The sequence below is a fragment of the Grus americana genome, chromosome 4 (genome assembly GCF_028858705.1).
Source record: "Grus americana isolate bGruAme1 chromosome 4, bGruAme1.mat, whole genome shotgun sequence".
NCBI lineage: Eukaryota > Metazoa > Chordata > Aves > Gruiformes > Gruidae > Grus > Grus americana.
Window position 1 is genome coordinate 46984656 of NC_072855.1, and position 13432 is coordinate 46998087.

Here is a 13432-nt window from a genome sequence, read left to right on the forward strand (position 1 = left end):
CTGCAGCAGTCATTAAACTTTCTTTAATACTGTAAAGAACATCATGCTATTGTATACAACATTTCCTGAAGAACAGAGGAAGGCAATTGGGTTGTGTGGATAATGAGCTGTGTTTGGTCGCTCTGCATTTTATGTCCGTAGAATATCGTTGCATTCGCTTATGCATCTTATTCATTTTCACGCCCTTGGGCAGCAGATGAGAGTATCAGAGTAGCTCCTGGTACAAGGAAGAGAGCTTTAGAATATATCAGACAGAGAACCTGTCATGATAGATTGAGGTGAGGGAAGGTTGGAGATTGTTAAAGACTTGCACCACATCTTTTGACAAGTTTCTTGAGCTCATTTCCTTTCTTCTTCTAACTAAGATATTTCATGGGACTACTATTGCAATGTACGTGGTAGACATCCCTAAAGTAGTGCCAGAAAGTAAGGATTTATTCAAGGAGAAATTGCAATTTTGACCAAAGAGCGCAGGAAACCGGCCTGGCGCTTGCTTATTTAGCACAGCAAAATGAACACAGGATGGCCTGTACAGGAGAAGGATTTGGATTTGGTTTTTATGCAGCAGAGTAATTCATTGCGGCATCTCACCAGTAGATGCCCCACTTACCTCAGCCTTCTGTTCACAAGCCTTCTCGTGCGTGGAATTGATTTCTCAGCATCTAGTACGGAATTACCCAGTATAACTTAAGTCAGATTATTCCCCTCTGATTAATGATGTATGAGCTGGTGAAATATTTCGAAGGAGTTGCTGGCAAACCTGACATTACTTAGCCTGAACTAAGTGACAGCATCTTCACCACCCAGTGTTTAGATTAGTTTCTGAGGTAAACAAACACACATATACAGCCACTCCCATTCTGCATCAAAATAAGCTGATGAAAGTATCTCTTAAGCAGCTTATACAAGCCAGCTGATCTACTGTTGCTTAAGAAAGCGTTTATTAAGGTAAAATAAGAATCTCCTTAATCCTCACCAATTCTTTAAGCTGAAAGTATACAGGAAAGAAGGAATTTCCCTACACAATCACTCAAGTTTGAGGGTAGTTAGCTATGCCTGCCCTCTAGCCCCAATACAAGTGTTTGCACTGCGCGTGAATCCGGCGCTGGCAAAACTTCGGGAAAGCCGTGTTCCTCACCCGAGTAGTGCCCCCCCGGTTTCTTACAGCTCCTTTCCAGTTCAGCACTGCTCTGGGGTTGCTCTGTATTTTGAAAATCCAAGGATCATCACGCAATTCTAAAAAATCTTAAACCAAGATAAACCATAATGGTTCCCTCATACTGCCTGTCAAAGCAACAGCGTTTGAGAAGTATATACCCCTTATTACGCTATAAGCATTAGGACATCTAGTCACCGTAACTGTATCCTGAGTCAAACACATTCTCAGGCTGACAGTTGATGTGCTTACTAAACTCGGGGTATAGGAAATATCTCCAGGGTCACACTGTAGTAATTACTTACTGCAACGTTGAAACGCGACTGGGTTATAAATACTAAGCTCTGTATGAATGGGATACTGCTGCAGATCCGGGGCTAGCATCCCATCCAGTTGATGCTGCTTATGACCATCCTGGTCTTGTAAGTCCCTTTATCCACCAGAAGCTCACCGCTGCTGACTCCTCACTAGAAGGAAAGGTACCACAAGAAGAAGGTCTAGCAAAGTTTCTCTTTAGAAGAACCACTAACAAAACTTCTCTTTAGAAGAGAAAAACTCTCAAATGGCCCTTCCCACTACACACACAACCGATGTCCAAACAGGGGCTCCCTACCCATCTCCTGTCTCAGGACGGGGGGCAATCAAGGTGATTTATTTTATTTTTTTTTTAACTTTTGGGATAAGGAGTGCTTTTACAAAACTGTAAAAGTGAGACAGACGTACACACGTAGTTGTTCTTTCCAGACTGAAATACCAAACCCTTCTACCTAAGGAAAAGGGCATCAATTAGCAACACGAAGCCTGGGTAAGTGCAGATCTAGTTTTGCCTTACTAATAGTGGGGGTTTGCTTTCAAAAAAAAATGACCCTGAGCCTCAGAAAATTTAGTAATGCTTCCAGTACACTTCAGGGTCCTTGATGAAAAGAATGTTTGTAGTCCATATTACAATTACTAGTATTTGTGCTTACTTTGTGAAACTTTCCAAGCCACTCTCAACTTAGCCGGTCGTTTTGAGTTAAAGCGATGAAGATCTAGATTAACAGAGGTTGTGTCACTCATGGGTCTCAATCTAAGCACAGCATTGGGTTCCTTTTTCTACTTCTACCTATTTAAGACTTGGCAAATAGGCATTCAAGGCAAGATTGAGGATTATATATTTGACCATTGCTGATGTACCCATCATTAAAGGCTTCATTTTAAACTGCGAATCAGCTGAAGATAAGGAATAGGAACGGCTACAAGAAGGAAGATTTCCATACACAAGCTGTGAAAAATGTGGGCTTCTCAGGGCTGCACATGTGCCACAGAGCATGCAAAACCTGTTCATTAATAACCAAAATTTGCTTCTGGTGTTGTTCAACTCAACCCATATGCCTCCCACGACAATGACTCAATTCTTAGTGCAGTTTCCATAACTGATACTCCCAATAATAACTTTAGCTAAGAATATAAATATAACCTCTTTTCCTGGGGTAACCAACAGGTCTTTGTGTGCAGTAGCTGCCAAAGAAAACATATTTATAAAGCCTGCTATGACTCCTGGCTAATAGGACCATCCCTGGTACCTGGAGTATTTTCCTGTTGGTCACCTGGCCTCCACATTTGTAACCCTGAACGAATCCTTAACATTTCTAGTCACCATCTGTAGGACTAGTATTATTTGTTACAGACTTGATCCAGAGTTCACTGGAAATTTTCCAACCTAAAATGCCAAACGACTCCAGACCATGCCCATGTAAACTTAGAGTTCACTTATAGATTGTGCGTGCTCTGGTCTGAAAGTATTACATCACATCTTGATCTTTTCCTGCAGTCTGAAAAAATCAAATTTTTTGGGGTTGTTTTAGTTCAAACTTCTGAGCAATGTATGAATAAAAGTGGCAAGCAATGCCGCGTGTGAAACAAACCAGATATGAGAAAAACACCCAACTATTTAACTGGAGAAACATCACAAAATGTCTGTTTCAAGACTAGTTGTAAGAACCTCTTCACTGCTGAAACATGAGAATCTACCAAACAGTAACAAGTAGGAGAAAAAAAAAAAAAAGGCAAAAAACCGTTACTGAGAGACATACATAACTCTAAAAAAATCTGAGGGAAATGAAGAAACAAAATCATATTGCGCAGTACAGCACCATATTTTAGAGACTTCATTTTTCCCAAAGAGTAAGTTGCGAGCTGCTCTTTATTTTCCAGTATCCCAGTTCAGACAACAACTCCACTGTATAGAGTACTTCACAAAATGTGGACCCCATTCCAAAAGTCCTTCAGCCTTAGAAAACTTTAAAGCATCTGTCTCATCCCTCAACTCAAAGCACCAAACTCAAAGTGTTTTGGGATGCCCACGGAAAGTGGGGTAGGTAAGCGATGGCTATCACCTGTTCCCTCATTCCTACCGCTCGCAAAGGAAGCTTAGACGTCTTGACATAAAACAAATGGCCTCAACGGTGAGCAGACAAGAGCGACGGCACTGCCGTAGCGACAGCCATGACTCTCCCTGAGCCTTCCTTGCGAAAGGAGACACATTATGCACCTGGTGTGTGAAGAAGGGGGGCAGCAATGGTTTTGAGTCGTGCGGAACAGCCCAGCTTCCCGCCACCCACGTGGTTTGATGCCACCTTGAGTTTGCTCCAGCAAATATTTACCCACATAAGCTCTGCTGGGGACACTAGAAAATACAGGATTACAAGGTTCACGTCTAAATTTGGAGACAATCTATTCATTCTTTATTCTGATACATGACTGAATTCTCTCTATTTGGCATTGCCAGTTTCTGTATATCCCATGAGAAATTTTCAGTACAATAAGCTGATAAGAACCTTTTGGCAGAAAATTCTGTCTGGAAATCAAGAACACTATAAGCAAATTAATAACTATATTCGACCCCAAAGATACATCCAATAGGGGAAATTATCTCTTTGGGGAAGAGAAAGGGGTGGTTTCCAACAGTAGAACAGAGTATTTCTTGCGACACTTCCAATGAGAGGTATGGTTCATATCTCTGAGGAAAATCAGAAGGGCTGAGGATCCAAACAGTTCCTGTGCTAAGGAAAACCCATTTGCCTTCTTTCTTAACCTCTGTGTCTTTCAGAACACCAGACAGGAAATATACCTTCTAAACACAGAGCCTGCTACTGAACTTGCACTCAGCAATGGAGTTAGGCTCAGTTAATTAGCCCTTACAGGAGCTTTCATCATGCTCTCACAGTATAAAGTCAACAAATGTATTTGAGAATTCAACTGCATAATTCTGACATCGTTCCCTCAACAGAGCAAAGAGTAGAAACACCTCAACAAACTGATCAGTCATTTACACAATTTCAAGACCAGCACTGGGGTGCCCTGTAAGGAAACCCGCACCAGTCACTTATCAATATGGATTTCATGAACAACAAAATCCTACGCAACAGTGGTTAAAGCTAGCCAAATTCTGGAGGGTTACATCAAGCACAAATTTTGACTACTTCTATTTTCAGTCTCCCTGTCTGGATTTATAAACACTAAGTTACCCAAAGGCTCTCTACCTTCAAATAATCAGCTGAAAGAGGCTGAGGGTTAGTTTTTGAGATTGTTCAGCAATCAGCCATCAGAACAGAATGGCTGTCCTGCTGAGAAAGCTACAAGAAAAAGAGATTTGTAGAATGTATTCCGACTGCATGCACTTAGCTATGTATTACTAACAACAGATTAATGAAATAAAGCATGTACAGGACTTGTTAATTAAAATAAATGCATAGTTCACATGCATCAACAGATGAACATTTGCCCTAAGGAGCATGAAGGACAGCAGAACAGGCAACACATACCAGGCAGCTTTCAGATTCATAAAACAAAACAATCCCTTTGGCCATACTTACAGAATCAGTTAGTGCCCAACTTCCGTTCCTCTTTTTCACATTGAAAGCAAAAGAGCAGCACGTTGCTTTGTATGATTTCTTTGAGTGCCGATGGGGAGAAAGCCCTCAGCGAGGACCAGAGCCTCCCACACCTTGCACGCCAGCTTCCCTCACCCAGGCCCCCTGCACCCACAGAGCCACGCTCCCTCGGCTACAGGGCGAGGCAGACGCATCCCACGTGCTACTGCCCATGCAAGTGCCTGGGCAACGAGAGGAGCCCAAATGAGACCCAATACTCAGAAAGCATCAAGCCTCCTTCGTCCTGCAGCCTCCCAATTATCTGTTCCACCTGCCCCTGTAAAGTGGAAACAGGCATCAATGAAAAAGCCACAGCAGTGCTTAAAGCTGTTCTCTGACTGAGCTGTGTGCTGATGGGTGAGCTGTTCCTCTCATCACCTAATTTCCTCCTCAGGTCCCTATTCCCTGATTGCTAGTAAGTTTTTTTGCACCATGCCATGTGCTGATAGAATTCACCCACCTGCACATCAGCCAGAAGAAAGCTGCTTTTTGTTTTGCCACAGTCAGGGAGTTTCCCAGCATGTGTTTGTGGTTTAGGAGCAGGACCTGACCCAGCTACTGCAGTTAGTAACGCTAACGATTTATGAATGTTTTCAATTACAGTGAGCAAGTGAATTCTGATAAAGACAACCCAAAGTTCATATCTGCATTACTGAGATTAATAGAAGGGAAAGGGAATTGTTACAGAAACAGATGAGGGACAGCAGCAAAGACTCTTTAACATCAGTCCATCCAGTTTATCCACATGCTCATAATTAAAGATTATGCAGTAGTTTGAAGATGGTGGAACTGTAGAACAGAACAGAAACATCAGGCTTAGGGGCTTTTGTCATACTCCAGGTATTAGCAACAGTCTGGAAATAATAGGATATTAATTTTTCTTTTTGCAAGTATTTTCAATCTTGTCCAATGCAGAGACTCCTTCAGTAACACTTAATAGAACATTTTCTCTATATTCACCAGAGGGCTGTGGTCAAAATGAACATAAGGCACAGAAACAGATGTGTAAAATGGACCAGCCTGCATTAGGAGTGATACTATCAGTCAGCAGAAACTGGAAACTCCTAGCAGAGAAGTAAGCACTCCGCAACACAAGCCACTCCTGAAGTGCTGACAAGCTCTTTCAAACTCCGCAAAGCAGCAGTTATTTCCATGGTCTTCCTTAGGCGGAGAATCAAGTATCCCAGGAAAGCAAGTTCTTCCAAGAGCTGCTGACTTCAGACTTTGCAGTCCGTACGCCCCTCTTGCCACTCCGTGCCAGAGTGTACAGCACACAAATGGGTGCGCACGCTGGTCAGCGATTAATTCCCCATCTTTTGAACAGGAGCACTGCAGGCACCGCAGAGAGCTAACTGCTCTGGAGAAACTGGTCAGGAGAAAGCCAACAACAACTAGCAAGGTGACCCTGTGCTTCCTCCCTAACAAATACCTGCAAGATCCCACTACCTCCAACGAAAAGCAAGCCTCCAGCAGCCAAGGCAAGCCCCCTGCCTCCAGGCTGACGGGCAGCCGCCTCTCTGTACCCTCTTGCCAGGATGGCAGCAGGGGAAGTTGACGAGACCCGGGAGACGCGCAGCCCTGCAGCCGCAGCCAGCTCTTTGCCCCTGCCCTGCCATTGCAGATCAGACTTCTGGGAGCCTACGAGAAACATCTGCAGTCTTAGGAATTATCCCCAGCCACAATCCATCTGCGGAAGTGAATTATCCCTACGGTCTGTGTGTTTGTTTAATCCAGAATTTACTGGCTGCCTTCAGTGAGAGTTTTGCCTGGGTATTAGCTGTGGGCTCTTAGGGCCTGTGACGCGGCTAACAGGCCTGCAGTCCCCGCTCCCGGTAGAGGCGACAGCCTGAGACAACGGCAACCAGCCAGAAGGACACAGACAGACAACCCGCACCCGACGGGACCACTATGCAATGTGTTTGTGTTCATGTCACGGCCTAACAAACATAAAGTAACTCGGCACCAAACACACAGCCCCAGTCAATTAGCTCCTCTTTTCCAGGGAAAGCTTTATCTTCTAATCATGCATAAACAGATAATAAACATTAAAACATGACAGGGTAAAACTATCCAGTTCACAGTACCTTCTTCTACAGACTCCAAGTTAAAAAAAAAACAAATGAAACAGACACATTTCTTCTTCAGGCGGCTCCTGTTCCTCCCTTGGATGACCTGATTGAGACTGTTAATGTCCTTTCTGCTGGCGTCAGGGCAAAGCAAGACCCTTCTGGTACTTTTTCCCCAATGTTTTATAGCACGTGAAACTTTCCCTTTAACCAGTTTTGAGTTGCTGCCCGAGAAAAATTACTCTCATTGCTAAAAATTAACAAACAACAAAAGAGAAGCCCAGACTAGCTGAGCAAACGTCTGATCAAAACGTTTCTGGCAATGTTGTGGTGCTTCAGCAGATGGCGTCCACTGCCCGGCCGAGCGCGGATCCGGCAGAGCCAGCGCAGGTCCAGAGTCCTCCCTTGGGGCACAACAGCCTCACACCTTTTGCAAAACTGTTCAGCAACCCGTCTTACTGCCTCCCTTTACGTTTCAACTGAGAAAAGGTAGGATTTCCTTTTCTAAAGTGTGTTCCTCCATCCTGTTTTGTTATAATTTTACAACATGAATTGAAATTGGTTTTTGGATAGTGTTTTACCCGGGTGGTATTACAGTGGGACATGCAGGTACCACTCTTCTGGTTTTGTTTTTTCCAGGGCACCGTCTTGTTATATATGTAGAAAAAGTATTCCTATTACTTACTGAAGGTGGAGAAGTAAGTCTTTGGTCTCACGCTAGAGGACACAAACAAGGGGCGTTTGAACTCATGCACAGATCACTGCTGCCAGCTTCACTGCCACTACCTCAGGACGGCACTCAAAGCCGGGTCCCAGTCCCAGAGCCGTAGGCAGGATCATATGCAAAGCAAGTGCTATGGCTTTACCCTGTCAGCCTTGCAGAGCTCTCAAAACCTGACACAACCGTCTAATATGAACGATTTTGTTCATATTAGACCTTTTTGTTGTCTTCTAGACTGTTGTAACATTCTGCACAGATTGCCTGGTATTATTGTAGCAACAGCGGGAGAAAATACTAGCACCCTGCAGCATTTAATTAGAAAACATGACATCATCTGACACAGAACAGGCTCTGCCATTAGCAAGAAGGAACACAAAAACCGGGGACTGGCAGCTTTGCCAGTGAAGAGCTACCCAGTCAGATTGACCGCTTGGCTTCTGCACCATCTCCCACGTTGCAGCAGCTCTTCATTTTGCAGGTTCTTTCTGAACAATTTATTGGACAGTTTTTAGCCCGTTGAGGCCAGAAATGAAGAAAGCTTAATGAAAAACGGCACCGGTGGCTTTTTAGAGTGTTGGGTTCACTTTGGCTTTTTTTGATAGGCTAGGGCACTCAGTCAGAGAGTAATGTTTCCTACTGCTGCAGTGTGCCGTGGTGCCAGGAAGAAACGTGGTCCAAAGATAAGGAAGTCTCGTAGTTAAAATGTGACATACCTGGGAATGCAAGAGACAATGGAGATTGTCTGCAGCTGTAGTGCTGTGGTTTACAACTGAAAATACATGTCAACATTTACCCACAGATACCACAGCAGGAAAATGAATCATGCCCAATAATGAAAGTAAGCAAAAAACCTGTCCTAGGGCAAGTATTTAATAAATAAATGTTGACTTTTTCTTGGCATGTCCATGACAGAACAACAATTAATTATAAGAAAATACTGACATCTCCAGTTTAACAATGTATGTACATCAAACCTTAAATTTACACAGTATGAGCCGCAGATGAGAAAACAAAGTTTGTTTGCAATCTGAGACACTTTTTGATCAGTCTAGACAGAGCTCAGGTATTCCCCTCCTCTCCTAAGATGGCTCATACATTTTACATTAAACAGAAAAGGACTGCAGGGACAGGGACCAGAAAGTAACTACCCAGCCCCTGCACAGTGCCTTCATCGGGATTACTACGGCATTACTGCACTTGTTTTACAGGCCTCGTGAGTATCGTCTTTTTTCCTTGGACACAGGCTCAAGCAGCAAGGAAAGAAGAAAGGTGGCCTGGTGGCCTACAGAGAGGTGAAAGTCTGCATTTATAAAAGCTGAGGGGTGGGATGATGTGGGAAAGGCTGGCTTTGGGAAAAGGCCTGGATCCGCACTTTGTGGGCACGTTTCTTACCCTCTAGGTCATTGCGTAATTGCCCACAAACACACCTATAATGTGACAGAAGGCAAGGCTTTGGTTTCTTGTACAGGCTGTTAAATCTCTGACTGATTCACTATGCCCTCTGTGGAAAAAAACTGCTTACTCTTCAACCTCCTAATACAGGCTTTTTGAAAATGAGATTGTTCCTGAACACTTTGCATATGAAAATTGCCATTTATGAAGTTGACTTGCACAAAGTATCTGAAAATAACAGGACATAAGCTGCTTTCTTTTCTTTCCAGGAACGTTACACACTGTGTTTAGGACTTGTGAGAAATGGATGTGCATTTCTTCACACTCAGTACATTGCATATTTCAGTCAGATTTATGAAAGTGGTTTGATTTTTCGCACAGTTCATTGCGACACTCTGCTCATATTGACACAGGGGGCTGAAGCCAGCAATACTGAATTCAGAGTTTTATTTTTCATCTGAAAGCTATGACCATGTAGTTTTTGTGGGTTTGGGGTTTTTTTTGTTTGGTTTTTATTTTTAAACAAAAGCTCAAGGACTATTGACTTAGTTGGTCTCCAGTTCAGGATTATGATTAACACCAGCTAAAAACTATGAACACTTTCAGTCTTTTGTCTGCACTCAGCTAAGTCCTGTCATTTTAATCACAAGTCAGTTGTTTGAACACTGGGCAGGATACCACACTTATCACAGTGTAAAATCAATTTTGGAAGGCTCGAATGACCCTGAGAACCTGCAATATGAAAAACCACACCGGCTTCGTGCCAGAGGTGTCCAGCTTATGAACAAACAAACGTGTGCTAGCATTGGCTGACTGCTGCGAGTTCATAGACCCTCAGCACACAAAATCGCTTCCCTTGAAAGTAGAATTGTACTGTAGTGTAAAATTTGTACTGGGCGCTTTGTACATATTGAAATCTCCATAATCATCGCTGCAAAAAAAACAATAACAAAGGCAATGCCAATCTGACTGCTGGCTATGTGGAATCATCTGGAAAAAAACCCCTTTATAACAGAGAACACACAGCTTCATCCCAGAATAATAATCACAAAATTGTTCTTACATTCCCTGGTTGTCGTTATTTCCAAAACAGTCACATTGGCAGAAAGACCCATTGACCATTATGATGGAAATGAACATTAGCCTTTTCCTGCTAATAATAAACAAAGAGTGAATTGGTGGAGACAGCACGTATTGTTGCAGTTTTTCCACAACTGTCACCCAAAGCCAGCCAGAAGTCTGAAGAACAATAGAGAGAAAAAAAAAAATAGTGCCTTGTATGTACAGCTAGCTATAGATTGGGGAATGGAACCACTTTTTTTTTTTTTTTTTTTTCCTTGCAGTTAGATTAGCCTGGCTCTCTTGACTGGCTTATTACTTGCTCCCCCGACATTGTCAGGTAGGTGTATGAAATCACAACATTTTCAGACTCTCCCCCAGGAAATGAAGGATCTCGTTAATTGAAAAATGCTAACGCGGACCCTCTGTGTGTCCCTGGCACTCAAATAAAACAGGACTCCAAGTCCAGTAACATCCCTTTACCTGGAGGTGATAAGCCAACAGAGTGACTGACAGAACTCATTTACAACAGCCCACAAGCTCCCATTTGCACCACTCCACTGACTGCCTGATGACTGTAGGGAGAACATGAGTTCCAAATCCTCTTCAAGTTCTCATACTGCTAGAGCGTGATCACCCAGCATTTTTTTTTTTATTGTTTCAATATACGATGGCACTGGAAATGCATTGAACAACCATTTTACAGTTTGTGACAATATATGTATGGCGTTGAGCTGTTCACATGGTAAATGAAAACCCCGAGAGGATACGGATGCCGCAGGCCCTGCTCTGGCTCCATGGACACAGGTGTTATTGCCAAAGCCACCCAAGTCCCAGAGTACAAGGGTGTGCACTGCAGTGCACGGCTTGGCCGCAGCACACTCAGATGTTTATTAGCTTTAGATTTTAGTAGAGTTTTGTTCAAAGAAAAGGTCCTGGGGCCTCGAGCTCCACCCATCTCTTATTCATATCAGATGCTAGCATATCCTTTCCGATTTCCTTCTTGTGCATATGATTGTCTTTCGAATGTGAGCTTGTAACTAGTCAGGTACGTTTTGTATTAACACCTACATTAAACACTGTAATCATGTCATGAAAAAGCCAAAACAACTTATATAACCTAAATGGTTTTTCCACTCTTGTCTTCATGATTCCTTCCTGGAGGACATCCTTTATATGTACATATACATATATATATATATACACACACACACATAAAAAGACATGTATTTTATATATGTATATAAGAGCTAAATTGACTTTTCTGAGCGCTAATAAACCATTGCTGCCAATGATGCCTTTGTGAGCTAAGAATAAAAACATGCAGTTCCTCTAAAAACAAACACACAAACAACCAAAATATAGCCAAATAGCAGCAAGGTGAATTAAGTCTTCTGGCCGATAGTTTTTATTACTGTACCCAGGTCTAAGATACATACTGCTATCTCCTGTTCCTACAAACCTGTAGTGAAGGTGAACAAAAAGCCTGCAAAATTTAGGTGTACGTTCAGCTGGACTTAGTGGACAGTCCCAACAGAAATCACAGCAATAAGGATATAGGCCACTATTTTCATGAATAATGCATCACACTCTTACATCATCAAACTTGGGGGCAAGGGAGAGACGCTATACCTCTAAGATCATTATAGCCAAGCTGGTGCTGGATACAGGAGGGAAAGGAATTGAACTATGAGTTGTGCCGTAACTTGTGGTATCAATCGGAGATATCAGAGCTGGAGTCCTGACATTCAGTCTCCTGCTCTAGCTGCTGACTTCTTGGCACTTCCCAGCCGCATCCCTGTTATGACATCTATAGATGTGTTCGCCAAAATGGCAGAGTTTGCAAGCCCACACTCTCCTAAAAGAAAATGGAGTTCTGAATGTGTAGCTTATTGTTTGGTCTGTCCCCATGTGTAACTTTTCAGAGACATATATGGAGTTAGAACCAGCAGTATTTCACCTGCACCCTTCCCATTTATTTAAGTTTCAAGACAATTTTCAAGTTATTCTTATTTATAAAGCCCTTCTAGTTCCCTAACCACAGTAGTACATTTTAATTTCTTTTTGTAAGTAAAAAATACAAGAATAATTGTTGCAATAAAACTGTAAATAGATATCCAAATGTGTGTCTCATTCATTGTTTATCATTCTGTTTTTTCCCCCAAGATTATCAAACAAGAAATTATGTTCCCTGAGTTTGTTCCCACTGAGGACTGGATTTTTACCTTATGGCATACAAACATAAATAAAAATTGACTGCATAAGGCTCATAACTTGCAACATCCCAACAGAGCCTGTGAGAAGTGTACTGGTGATTAAAAAATAAATATAGTAATAATATATCCCTCTTACTATGCTAGAATTGATAATATTTTTGCTAAAAAAAGTAAACATACATATCTGCCTACACATGTAAATTAAAAACCATCAAGTTTTGATAGAATTTCACATGGGTAAGGTCAATTAAAAGATCAGCTTCTAAAAATATGGGCCATATTATCAAATGGCCTCATTGGTTGTGGAAGTCTTTATAATGTAACTTCTGAAGAGTGACAGTATGCACTTAATAAGCTTGCCTCAAGGTTTACTGAAGCCAGTGAGAGTCCTTCTGCTGTTTTTCAAGCCCTGTATTAGGAAAAAAGGGCAGCATATTATCCAAGAAACACTAGCAACAATCAGAATACTCAGTTTTGCATTATGGCTGTGCCAGCTTTAAGATAGTAGAGTAGCATAGTCCCCTGCATGGCCACAGCCCTAGTTAGTAATACCACAGAAACCCAAATTCTTTTGCGTATCTGAATTCAAAGGAAAGCGTATGATCCAGAAGATTACAAACAGCTAAGCATTCCATAATAGGTAATTTCATCGCTGCTTTCCCCTTTCTTATCCTTGTTTCAACTTTTATACAAAAAATACTAAAATAAAACAGATGCATTTGTAAACGTCTTTGAAACAGACTTTGGTAATTACTCTGCCTCGTGTTTCAGCTAGAGAGCTTCTGTTCAAAAGTAAATCACTATAGTTAAAAGAGGCAAAAGAGCACACAGAAAAGAATTAAATACCTGCAGAAGTTTTTAACTGTTATCTGAGAGTAATATTTAACCAAATTATAATTTCAGTAGCT